The sequence below is a fragment of the Typopeltis vanoorti genome, chromosome 1 (assembly GCF_054136105.1).
Source record: "Typopeltis vanoorti isolate ZY-2024b chromosome 1, IOZ_Tvanoo_1.0, whole genome shotgun sequence".
Classification (NCBI taxonomy): Eukaryota; Metazoa; Arthropoda; class Arachnida; order Uropygi; family Thelyphonidae; genus Typopeltis; species Typopeltis vanoorti.
Genome location: NC_143549.1, coordinates 64,194,137 through 64,207,226, shown reverse-complemented (window position 1 = coordinate 64,207,226; position 13,090 = coordinate 64,194,137). Strand labels below are relative to the sequence as shown.

At 34.3% G+C, this 13,090-nt stretch overlaps 1 protein-coding gene across 6 annotated transcripts in view; it reads right to left on the bottom strand.

Annotated features, from left to right (window-relative positions):
- The window catches only part of LOC150110046 (nucleoside hydrolase-like), a 119,239-nt gene that overhangs the window by 65,895 nt on the left and 40,254 nt on the right, over positions 1–13,090 (bottom strand). Inside the window, exon 2 of one of the 6 annotated variants that reach the window (XM_090397681.1) lies at positions 3,010–3,068. The exons of the other annotated variants lie outside the window; for them this stretch is intronic. The gene's annotated coding sequence lies outside the window, so the exon portion shown is untranslated. The remainder of the gene's footprint in view (positions 1–3,009; positions 3,069–13,090) is intronic. 6 annotated transcript variants of the gene reach the window in all.

The following is a 13,090-nucleotide window of genomic DNA, read 5'->3' as shown; positions in this document are numbered from 1 at the left end:
TTAACAACAAAAATACCTGCCAATGTTCCGAAATCAAACCCGTAACGCATAGAAAATATCTTAGCCTTTACATAGATTACCCTTAAATGGACAAAACATATAGAATACCTACATACTAAACTCCGCATCATCGCGGCTAAACTCTTGCAAGTAAAAGACATTATTCCATCTAACATAAAAAAACTCCTGTATTTTTATGTTATTCCTGTATCCTATACATCACGGTATTTGCGAATCGCTGCTCAGGTATGGTATAACGGTCTACGCAAACACAAACAGCCACCTAACAAAATTAGAAATATTAAATAGGAAAATTGTGCCAACAGTGATTGGAGACATGATATTCAGCAGCCAATATCCCGCCTGCTTATGGTTATACACAGAATCCTGAGCATTAAAATCTGAAACACTAATGCTACTAAGGAATTACTTCAACATTACGATAAGTGATGCTGAAGTAATTCCATAATGTTACTAAGGGATTACTTCAACATCACCTATAGTAACAACAGAGACAAATATCGCATAACACGACCCACAACAACTCTTTACATCGCTAGACCCTTCAACAACTCATATGGTTTTTTTGTGAGATCACATCTGATACCCACGCTACTTAACAACCTACCAAGAAATTTAAAACACAAAGACAACTGCAGAACATGAAAACACGAACTCTCTACCAACACAGTCAATACAGCATTAACACTTATATACACATCACAAATCACCAGCATTCAACGCCTACATCCCATCCATAAACAGTATCAAACAACAAAAATAGTGAAGGCTAATCCCACTCTCCTCATAAACGCTAACTCTAGCTTGGAAGTAGGTGGGATTATTCCGCCTCATTCAACTAATCCTCATAAGCATAGATTGCAAATGATTTTAATGTATATGTCAATACGGTGTACTCTAAACTGTGTACAGAATTTTATACAGAGCAGAAAATGTAATATGTCTTAATTGTACAGTGTAAATAAATACTCTGTATGATAATAATAGAAAAAAAAGTATTATTAAAAATTATTATATAGAGAAATTATATCTATTTTTATTGTGTGTATATATATATATATATATATATATAGTGTAAAAATGGAAAAATAAATCTGTAATATTATAATAATATATGTTGTAAACAATTATTATTATTATAATTTTAAAAATATTATGTACGTGCAAGTATCTGTTACGCACAATTGTGTTCATGTAATGTATTATAAATATTATATATAAATAATAAAGTTTGATTGATTATTAATTCTGAAAAAAAATATCGTACACTAGACAACAGAACTATTTACAGAATCCCAACATTATCCATTAAACCATTACAATTTCCAGAAAACAAACAGCACCACTCGCATAAACAAAGCTCTCGATAAAAATAGGTATGCTGTCCTTATACTTATTGACTTAAAAAGCTTTTGATTCACTTGAACATGACATATTGCTGACCAAATGGCAAGACTGTACACAGTCGGAATAAGTGAAACACTGTATACCTTGTTCAGGAACTATCTCTCAAACAGAACACAAGTAACAAATATAGGTACACATTACAGTCAGGGTATACAGATAAAACACGGAGTATCACAAGGCGCGATGTTATCACCGTACTCTGATCAACATATACATAAATGACGTTCACAACCTGGCCGCACGAAGTCAAATACAAGTATATCAATACGCAGTGCTAGAAGCGCGGTGATACAAGTATATCACCGCGCTACTATCAGTCCACACAGACATCAATACTCTCTTTCCAAAACACAACAAGACCTAAACGAAATCACAACTTACTTCTACTAAAATTCAATTATAACGAAAAGCACCAAAACGCGGATGTTAATTATACAGAACCCGAGAAACATGCGCGCACACCATATCGCTATGCATACCGCTGCATTAACAATAAAAACAAACGTACTGTCCCGAAATCACACCCGCAGCACATGCTGTATACCTTGGCCTTTACATAGACCACCTTAAATGAACAAAACATATAGAATACCTACATACGAATCTTCGCATGATTACAGCAAACTCTTCCAAGTAAAACACATGAGTCTAAAAAAACCACATATATCACAGTATTTGCAAATATTGTAGACTGTTGTTATACCGTACAGTATAGCAGTCTACGCAAACACAGCAAACATCCATCTAACGAAATTAGAAAAAGTACGTAGGAAAATTGTTTCAACAGTGATTTGGAGATATCATATATAACAGCCAATTACCGAACCGCATATGGCGATACACAAAATCCTAGCATTAAAAATCTGAAACACAATTTAATGTTACTAAGGAATTACTTCAACAACCCCAATCGTAATAGAGACACATATCGCATAACACGACCCATAACTACTCTTTACATCCCTATAGCCTTCAACAACTCATACGGTTCTGCAATGAGATCACATCTCATTCCCACGCTATTCAACAATCTACCACAAAATTTAAAACACATAGACAATTAGAGAACATTAAAACACAAACTGTGAAGCTATTCCAACACAATTAATATAGCATTCACACCTATATACATTTCACAAATCACCAGCATCCAGTCTATGCTATGCTAGTCCCACTCTCTTTATAAAAAATAACCTAGTTTTGAAGTTGGTGGGATTACGGCTTAATCAACTAAACTTCATAATCACCATTTTGTTATTAATATTGCTATTATTTTTCTTAACACTAGACTCTTCCAACAGATTGAGTGCAATGTGTTAGCCCTGTAGCCTTGGTGATAACCATAATCTCTCTGTGCAATGCATAAAAAATGAATTTATTCAGAATTGGACACTTAATCTCTGTAGATAAATACGGGCATTTATGTTTTAAATAGCAATATGAATATAAGAAGTATTTATTGGCACATATTTGCAACGTATAAATTGTCATAAAACGTATGAATTTCGAAGATTGAATAACTGTTTTTTTTAAATGTCATTAATAGTCTTAATAATAACTGCATGTATTAATTTTACTTACTGTAACAAAAACGAAGTATGTAGCAATGAAATCTTCGTACCATGTTGTTAAAGGTGTAACTGTTTCCGAAAATCAATAAAAGTATTATTGTTATTGATATCAAAATAACTTATTAGTAAAAATATTACTGATTTAAAAATGTGCATAAAAAGAGGTCTTAAACTTTATCAAACAATATTTAAAGTTCTCTCATATTACGATTTGGAAGACCCATCTTCAACCCGTATAGCAACCAGAACAACCAAAAACAGAAGAAAATCTTATTATAATATAATATATTTTACTTCTTTCGTTATCCTAATGATTGGTGGGTAGTACTGCTACTTTACTAGGAAATAATCACAGAACAAGGTGGTTTACCATTGCTTTCCTTGTCCAATAATAAGTATTTTATGTGTGTTCACGAGGCCGGTTTGAGAGATGAAAAAAACAAACAAACAAACAAACAGTTTCCTCTGTTGTCTCCGTATGAGACCAGCTAACTCACTAACAGCAGTTGAAAATCCCTGATAAAGGTTCTTTGTATCCAAGACGGGATTTGAACCTGAGTCTTTCCTGAACAAAGGGCTTCGTTTATACCGAACTACGGAGGTTCTAATATAATATAGTATATATACCTTATATTATACGAGAGTTACGTTCACCATAATTTTAGACATCACATTTTGACCATTTATCGAATGACATCCAACGCAGCTACTGACAGTTCACCGAAAAATTTCTTGATTTAGCACGCACATGCATTCATAAATGCGTGCGTGCGTGCGTAATGAAATGATATTTCATTACGTAAGTTGAGCTTTCCTAAATGTCAACAGCACATTGATTCACCTTTATGGCTTTCGTAGCATCTAGACCACTTAAATAACTTGACTTGAAAACAGTTGCATGGGAACTGTTTTGACTTGAAAACAAATCAAGGAGTGAAATTTCCATAATAACTTAATTATATGTAGTTGGTGATTTCCAGTGGAAGATAAAAATTTTTCATATAATTCATATATACAAGATTACCACCTAAATGGCTACAAGTAACAAGAACAGAAAGAAAAATTGAAACGTTTGTTTATAAAACTAGACTATTGAATGACACAAATGTACAATGGCTATATGAACAAAGAATTAGCCAGTATCTAGATAAAATAAAACAAAATGAAGAAGTAGAAATAGAATGGCTTAATATAAAAACGATACTAAATGCAGCAGCAAATGAAAGCTTAGGAAAGACCAAAAAATTCAATAAAAGAAAAAAACTGAAGATCCGGGATGATACAATCAAAGAAATAATCAAAAAGAAAAAAGAAGCCTATCACAAATGGTTAAACAGTAAAAGATTAGAAGATGAAATAGAATATAAAAGAATAAGAGCCATACCTAAAAGAGAAGTCAGAAAAAGACAGAGAATCATGGAATAAATTTGTTTCTAATTTAGAACATGATTTATATGAAATAAGACCCAATGCATATAAGATTTTGAAACACCTAAATGCAGATACCAAAGAAAACAAAAAATTAAACAATGAATTGAAATTAGAAGAATTTCTAAATTACTACACAGAACTGTGGACAGACAAATATTTTAAAAAAGAGAACTGGCAAACAATTAACGAAAATGAACAGGAAATAACTGAAGAAGAATTAGAAATCAGCCTGAAAGAAACAAGAAACGGAAAATCACCTGGAGAAGATAAGCTAGGTTTAGAACTATATAAATACGCAGGAACAAGATTCAAAGAAAGACTTTTATTATTTTTAAATAAAATTTACTCAACTGGTATCCCCCCAATAGAATGGAAAAAAGCAGTTGTGATTCCTATCTTTAAGAAAGGTAATAGAGATGACCCTAAAAACTATACAGGTATCAGTATACTAAATTCCTGTTACAAAATATATAGCAGAATCTTAAATAACAAACTAATGAAATATTCCGAAAATTTTATTCTAGAGGTACAGAATGGATTTAGAAAAGGACGATCATTTATAGACCCAGCCTTTTGCCTAAAATTAATAATAGAGAAAAAAGAAGAGAATATAATTTAGAAACACATATTGCATTTATTGACTTTGAAAAAGCATTTGACAAAGTTAAAAGAAACATATTATTTAACATATTAAAAGAAAGACAAATACCAAATAATATCCTAAAAGCTATCACAAGTATATATGAAAATAATCAAATACAAATAAGATTAAATCACGAGCTATCATATACGAGAGAGATAAACCAAGGGTCCGACAGAGATGTCCCCTCTCAGCAACTATTTTTAATATCTACTTAAATGAAATAATAATAAAATGGAGTAAAAATTTACATTAAGGAATTAAACTTTCACCTACAGTTAACTTAAACACTCTCCTCTTTGCAGACGACCAAATAATAATTATAAATTCTGAAGATAAATTACAGAAAGCTATTTTAAATCTAAATGAGATATCCAAAGATTATGGTATGATAATATCAACGGAAAAATCAAAAACTATGGCCTTTAAAGGACAAGATTCAGCAAGAACTAAAATAGTAATAGATAACAAGATCTTAGAACAGGTGAATTCATTTAACTACCTAGGATGTACGATCACATATGAAAATGAAAGAGATATAAATGTAAAAATTGCAAAATATTTAAAAATAACAGGTGTAATTAACTCTATATTTCAACCAAACCTAGTTCAAAAAACCAGGCTAAAAGTATCCAATACATTAGCCTTACCGGTCTTAATGTATGGAAGCGAAATCTGGACAATAAAACAAAAAGACAAACAAAGATTAACAACAGCAGAAATGAAGTTTATGAGAAAAACTGCAAAGTATACCCTATTTGATAACAAAAGAAACGAAGATATTATGAAAGAATTAAACCAAGAACCAGTAATAGAAAAAATCGAAAAATATAAACATAAATGGATGGAACACGTTCAAAGAATGAAAACAGAAAGATTACCAAAACAAGCCTTAAAGTACGAGCCATTAGGAAAAAGAAAACCAGGACGTCCTCTTAAACGATTCAACGATGACTTCTAAGGCCGGAACAGGCCATGCTAGGCCTAAATCCTTGATACGTATGATGATGATGATAATTAATATATAATTATATAATATTATATGAATTATATAATGCATATAATTCATCGTCGGCCATTGCGATAATGCTATGATTCAATAAAAAAATGATAAAAATCACAAACTAGCATCTGTAATGATGCACTTTTTTCTTGAATGCTAATAAATGTTCGAGTCACTAAAAAAAAAAGTTCATAGCTTAGCGTTGCTTAAGTGAGAACTGTATACATTCTTTGCCAATTTCAATGAATGCATCAAAATCTAGTTAAAATCTCATTCATTTAAACACCTGAAACTTTATCATTAAGTATGTAGAACTATAAATAGCACCAAACTCTTTACTATTTCTGCGGCGGTATGTATTAAACCAAATGAGATTTTTCACTGCCCTTGAGTTTGGAGGTGTATTTGTAGAAGGTTTTTGTGTGCCGCACAGTGACACTGAGACACTCACCATGTCACACGGTGTCCTACTTTTACAATTCTGCGCAAGTAAAAATCCAATGGACCAGACAGCCTGTTTCCATATAAAAACAATGAAACCGCTTTTCTGGAAGGGCAAATGCGGTGAAGGAAGGAAAGAAAGTATAAAAACACACAAAAACCAAGCTAAGTAAAGTGACTTAGAAAAGGGGGGGGGGATATATTAAAATACTCTATCGTTTAAAAATCCGGAAAGCAGCATTTAATGTAAAAATGAAACATTGAAAATAAAACTGTATAGAGAAGAGGGCGCTTTTGATGCATCAAAAAGGATAGCGAATTTCTTGTGAATGAACAAAGCTGCAGTTATATTTTTTTCCTTTAAGAAAGTAGAACGCGCTGCTTTTTAATGTTTTCTGCTAGCGTGACTGTGTACGGCAGTCGAGTTAAAGCCGATTAACATACAGATTATTATTCAACCGAATGTGATTAATTCAGTTAATTAACATTCAATTACTTCCAAATTCCTTCCTTTATTATTTATTAATTTGCATATGTTTATCACCCACCAAAGGTTACTACTAAACACGTTAATTGAATTAAATTGAATTAATGGCGAGATTACAACTGTGAGTTGGAATCTCGCCATGGATTGTATGTTTATGAATTTCTTTAAGTGCAAGATGAATTTCATCGCCTAGACCATCGCTTACTTGGAGGCCTCCAGTGGCCCGAAAACGTTTCACTGATGGGGCTTTGCAACAGGCTGATGTGGATTATTAAACTCTTAACCTACTCACGGTAATGTATAATACTGGTACAGCCTTCCACGAGTGATCATAAAAGATGACAATTAGACAGACCGATAGACGTTGATGAAAAATTAAAAAAAAAAAAAAAAAGAAAAAGACAAAAGTTCTTTTTTAAAGCTCCACGATATTTCTGATAACTATTTCATTCATATAAAACACATCAACTTATCGAATTTAACTCGGCTATGGATTATACGTGTCAGAAAAGTGATCCGATTTCTTCAGTTTTAAAAGGTTAGTCGCTGAGTTAAACATGATTGAGTATTTCGTGGCAATACTCGAAATCCTTTTTTTTTTCTTTTCTTTTCCTGTCTAGCATTTCGAGATTATGCCTGGAGAGAAGATTTACTTTGAAGAATATGCTAAGTCGGCTAATTCTCCTACTCATAATTTCAAAAAATAAAATAAAATAAAATAAAATAATAATAATAATAATCTAAATAGAAGAATTACTGTATCTTTTAATGTAACGATTCTAATTATTTCTTCCGCATTCTATTCTTCTAAATCCTCCTAGGAGAAACTATATTTTCCTATGGCTAAATCTGTTATTCTGCTACTTTTTTTTTTAAAAGCACTGGCCTCTTGTACACCTTCAAATAAAAAAATCAAAATAACCAAGAAAATGTATTGAATGATTTGCAGTTCCTAATTTATTGCATAGAAAATAATTATTGACAAATATGAATTAGCATCATCTAAATCTACGTGTTTTGTAGATTATATAACCATGTAAACACATAAAAATATAATATAAATGATAAGAAAACTATTATTCATATATTAGAATATTCCAAATTTTTCCGATTGGTTTTGAGGAGAGCATAGAAATAGTATATATTTCAGTAGCTGCGGAACTGACTCGTGCATATGTGAGGAATCGTTTGGGCGTGTATTTCAATTAATCATTTGCTAAACATGAGTCGAACGAGTGACATATCGGAAGCTAAGAAGGTGTCTCTGCACAAAGAAGGCTAAACTCAACAGTTTATAACTAAGGAATTGAAATGTTCTCAAGCAAGCGTGAGTAGAGTATTGAGACAGTATTCTAATAACCGGAGTTTTCAAAATAATCGCTACAATAGCGGTCGAAAGGTAATAACTACATCAGGAGATGAAAGGAGATTGAAGAATATTGCGAAGGAAAACAGCTTCCGAAGTGCATGGTATTTTCACAAGCGATGGAAAGAACTAGCTGTGAATGTGTCTAAATCTACGACGTTGAGACGACTTCACAATTTTAAATTACGTGTGCCTAAGATGAATCCATGTGAAATTATACGTGATACATGTGAAATTACAGAAACTGAAAACCACACAAGTGTTGATCAGATATGATCTTGAAAACATAAAGGCTGAATACAATATTAGTATACAGTACAGATTCAACCACTCAATTTGTGTGAAAGAGAACCAGATGGACTATGGGAAGAGATTAAAGATATAATTAAAATAGAAGCAAAGGAGACTATTCCAACAATTTGTAAGAAGAAGAATGCCTGTCAGAAGATGCCATCAAAACTGCTCAGGAAAAGAGGAAAATGAAGGCCACCGGAAATTTGCAGGAAGTACGGCACTTGAATCCAGAGTTTCAACGACAAGCCAGAAGAGACAAGGAAAAATACTTTAACCAGGAATGCCAACAAATAGAAGACCAAAACAAGAGATCAAAAAGATCAGGGAAGTGACACGGAAGTTCAGCGCCAAGGTGACAATATTGAAAAGCAAACATAAACGATATCTTACAGAAGCTGCAGACATAAAGAAAGATGGAAAGAGCATACAGTACAGAAGTCATTTAAAGAAAGGACTCCAAAATTCCTGAGAAATTTGAAGAGCAGGATTATACACAGGAGCCAGTACCACTGGAGAGTGAAGTGAGGCAGGCACTGCCACAGCTATCCAGTAAGAAGGCACCAGAAGGAGATGGAATACCTATTGAGCTGCTCAAAGGCCTGAGAGAAAAGACAGTTAAACTTTTAACAGCTCTATATCAGCGAATTTGGATCACAACTAAATGGCTTAGGGAGTGAAAAAAAAACAGTTTATATACCTTTATTGAAGAAAGGCTATGCAAGAGAGTGCGAAAATTACAACAGAACTATAGCACTGATTTCTCATGCAAGTAAAGTCTTATTTAAGATCATTCAGAAAAGACTGGAACCATTCATGAAGAGAGAAATACCAGATGAACAAGAAGGATTTCGAAAAGGTAGAAGAATAAGAGATCAGATCGCTAATGTGAGAGGGATAATAAAAAGAGCACATGAATATCAAAAGAATGTCTACCTTTGTTTCCTTGACTATAGTAAGGCTTTTGACTCTGTAGATCATGTGAAACTGTGGAATGTGTTAAGAACAATGGGAGTACCAGAGCATTTCATTATCCTTCTGAGGAATCTTTATTATGAACAAGAAGCTACTGTCCGAACAGATCTAGGAGAAACTGAGTATTTCACAAAAGGTAAAGGAGTGCGACAAGGATGCATTTTATCTCCGTACCTGTTTAACTTGTACAGCGAATACATTTTAAGAATGGCAGGGGTGGAGGAGTCTTCAGTTGGAATTAAAATTGGTGGAAGAAATATTAATAATTTCAGGTATGCAGATGATACTACCTTGCTAGCAGAATGCAAAGAAGATTTGGATGAACTTATTATGAAAGTTAAAGAAGAAAGTGCTAAATATGGCCTTAAACTCAACCTCAAAAAGACAAAAGTTATGGCAACATGTGAACTTAATGATTTTGAAGTAGATGGAGAGATAATGGAAGTAGCTAACAATTTTGTGCTCCTAGGATCCCAAATTGATAAAGATGGGTATTCTACTGAAGAAGTTAGAAGGAAGATAGATGCATTTGAACTATGGGTTTGGAGGCGCTTACTATGAATACCAGGGACTGCAAAGCAAAGCAAACCAATAAATATCAGAATAAAGGCAGATTTCTCCCTTGAAGCTATGATCATCAAGCAAAAATTGTCATACTTTGGGCATGTTATGCGAGCAGATGACAGTCTGGAGAAGATGATGCTTGCTAAAGTTGATGGAAGCAGGAGAAGAGGAAGATCAAGAATTAGATGGGTGGATGGAGTTAAAGAAGCAACTGGAATGTGCCTGGAAATTCTGAAAGACATGGCTAGGGACAGATCTGAATGGAGAGCGTATGTTCATAGAATTACCAGGAGTCGAAAACGACTCGATGGAACATAACAACAACAAAGACGAAGCCGCTTATGACTTTCAAAAAAAGAGAGCTAGAATTCGATGATGTAAACAAAGACTGCTGTGGGGTCAAGAGGACTGGAAAAAGGTACTTTTTTTTAGCGATGAAAGTATGTCTTGTGCGTGTGTGTGTGTGTGTGTATCCCATGGTCATCAAGGGATATATGTTTGACGTCTTAAACAAGAAGCATTTGATAAAGAATGCATAAAACTTTCGGAGAAATTTGCAACCTCTGTCATGGTATGGACTTGTATATCCTCAGACGGTCCAGGTAGGCTATGCATTGTGTATACGAAAGCGTCAATTCTAAAGAATACCAAGAAATTCTTGAGCACTTTATGTTACCAACATCGGAAGGTGTAAGTGATGGAGAGTTCCTTTTCAGCAAGATTCAGCGTCTTTTCACGCTTCCAAGACCACTACCAGATGGCTCAAAGAAAGGCAAATCAATATAATTCCTTGGCCGGCAAGCTCACCATTTTTAAACCCCATTGAGAATTTGTGGGAAATTATGAAGAAACGTCTGCAAGAAGTTGCCTCAAGAGACAAAAATGAATTATTTCTAGACTACAGACCATATGGGCATGTTTTGGTAAAAAAAAAAAAAAAAGACTGCGAACCGGTAGTAAATAATATGCCCAACCGTTTAAGTACTAATTATCACGTTGTTTCCCTTTGACTGTAATTTTTGTGCATTTCTTTTCGTATTATTCTAATATTTTGAACCACATTAAAAATTATTTTAATTTTGTGAATGTTTTCAAATAACAATTTTCTGTTAGTTTATATTATATTTTTATGTGTTCACATGGTTATATAATCTACAAAGTACGTAGATTTAGATGATGCTAATTCATATTTGATAATACTTATTTTCTATGCAATAAATTAGAATTGCAAATCATTCAACACATTTTCTTTGATTATTATTATTATTATTTTATTTATTTTTTTATTTGTTGATTCGGAAGTGTATACTCTTGTCTTCTACACCTGACATGCCATCCAAATTTCAGATCCTAGTACATGCAAATATTCAGGAAGTATCTCCGTAAGCGTGGTAATGTTGGATATGCTTCATTACCATATGCTTCTTGACATCGAGTACACTTTTGCACTGTACTCGATGTCAAGATGTTCAGCAGAACTGACAGACTTCAGTGTTCTTTCTGTCCGTGACATTGCTACCGGTCTCAGTATCACGAAATCCACCGTTGCTTATGTCATTCGTAGAAGTTGATGGTGCTACCACAGCAGGAAAACGCTCTGGGAGGCTATTGACTGAGATCGACGGACTCTGTCTGAGAATATTTGAGCATCCCGCACATCATCAGCGGCAGGCCTCGCAGTCAACTGGAAAATGCTGAAAGGACACCTGTCAACCTATCAGCACTAGAACTGTCTGCAGAGAGTTGCATGCCTTAGGAGCTGCTGAGAACAAGCCATACATCACCCCCCCCCCCAAACGCCAAACCACGTTTGGATTGGTGTCTTATATACCGTTCCTGGACATTTGATAATTGCAAATGGGTTCTGGTTCTGTGGAAAGCCCTTTTGTAATGATCTAAATCATGAATTACGAATCACGCTCCAAATGTTTCGTTCTGATGGTCTTGTTTAGATCTGGAGATTACCCGGGGAAAGGTTCCGACAGGACTGCATGATTCCACAGTTTGAATCATGTAGTGGAGACTTGTAATGGAATGAGGTGTTTCAGTTGGATGGGGCTTGGTTCATTAGTGGAAGGGTCCAAAACCATGATGTCTGATGGACCTGGACATTCTGGACGACTTCATACTTCCGACGCTGTGGAAGTAAGTACTTCGGCATTGACCCTTGCTTGTTACAGTACGACAATGCTCCATGCCATACTGCACTGCGTATGGCATGGAGTACTGGCTTCTACAAAACAACGTTGAAGTGTTGGACTGGCCGGCTCAGAGGCCAGACCTCAATCACTCACTGAACATCTTTGAGACGAAACCCCGAGTTAGCTTCAGGTCACAGCGGCTGTAATAAGCAATGGGGTAGTTCTGCAAGAGGAATAGAAGAATATTCCTGTTGCAACGTATCAGAAACAGATTGAAAGCTTGCCATTTGTCATTGAATTGCAAAGGTGGTTCCACTCTTCTGCCTATATTATTTTTTTATTGACAACCCTTTGCGAGCATAGTGTCATTTGCGAATTTAGAAACACCAATGTACAATATCCGCATAAGTATTGTTGTGAAATTTTATTACAAAAAATATAAAAGAAGTGTTTACAAAACTGAAGTATACGGGACACGATTCATTATTTTTAGTTATTCGGATTTTCCATTATTCAGCCTCTGTCTTTCCTATTCGATCCCCTTTAATTCCTTTAAAGAGGAATTAAAGGGAATCTGCAAGCTTTGGCTGGTGAGCGTGGCAAACATTTCTCTATGGTATTGCCTACAACATGAATAGCCCGAAAAAGAAAAAAGATTCAGTGTTATCATAGGCTATCCGTTTGGATTATGCACACTGTTAACTGGCTGGAAATGCATGCGAAAGACGACAGTCTGTTTCCTTCAGGGCAAA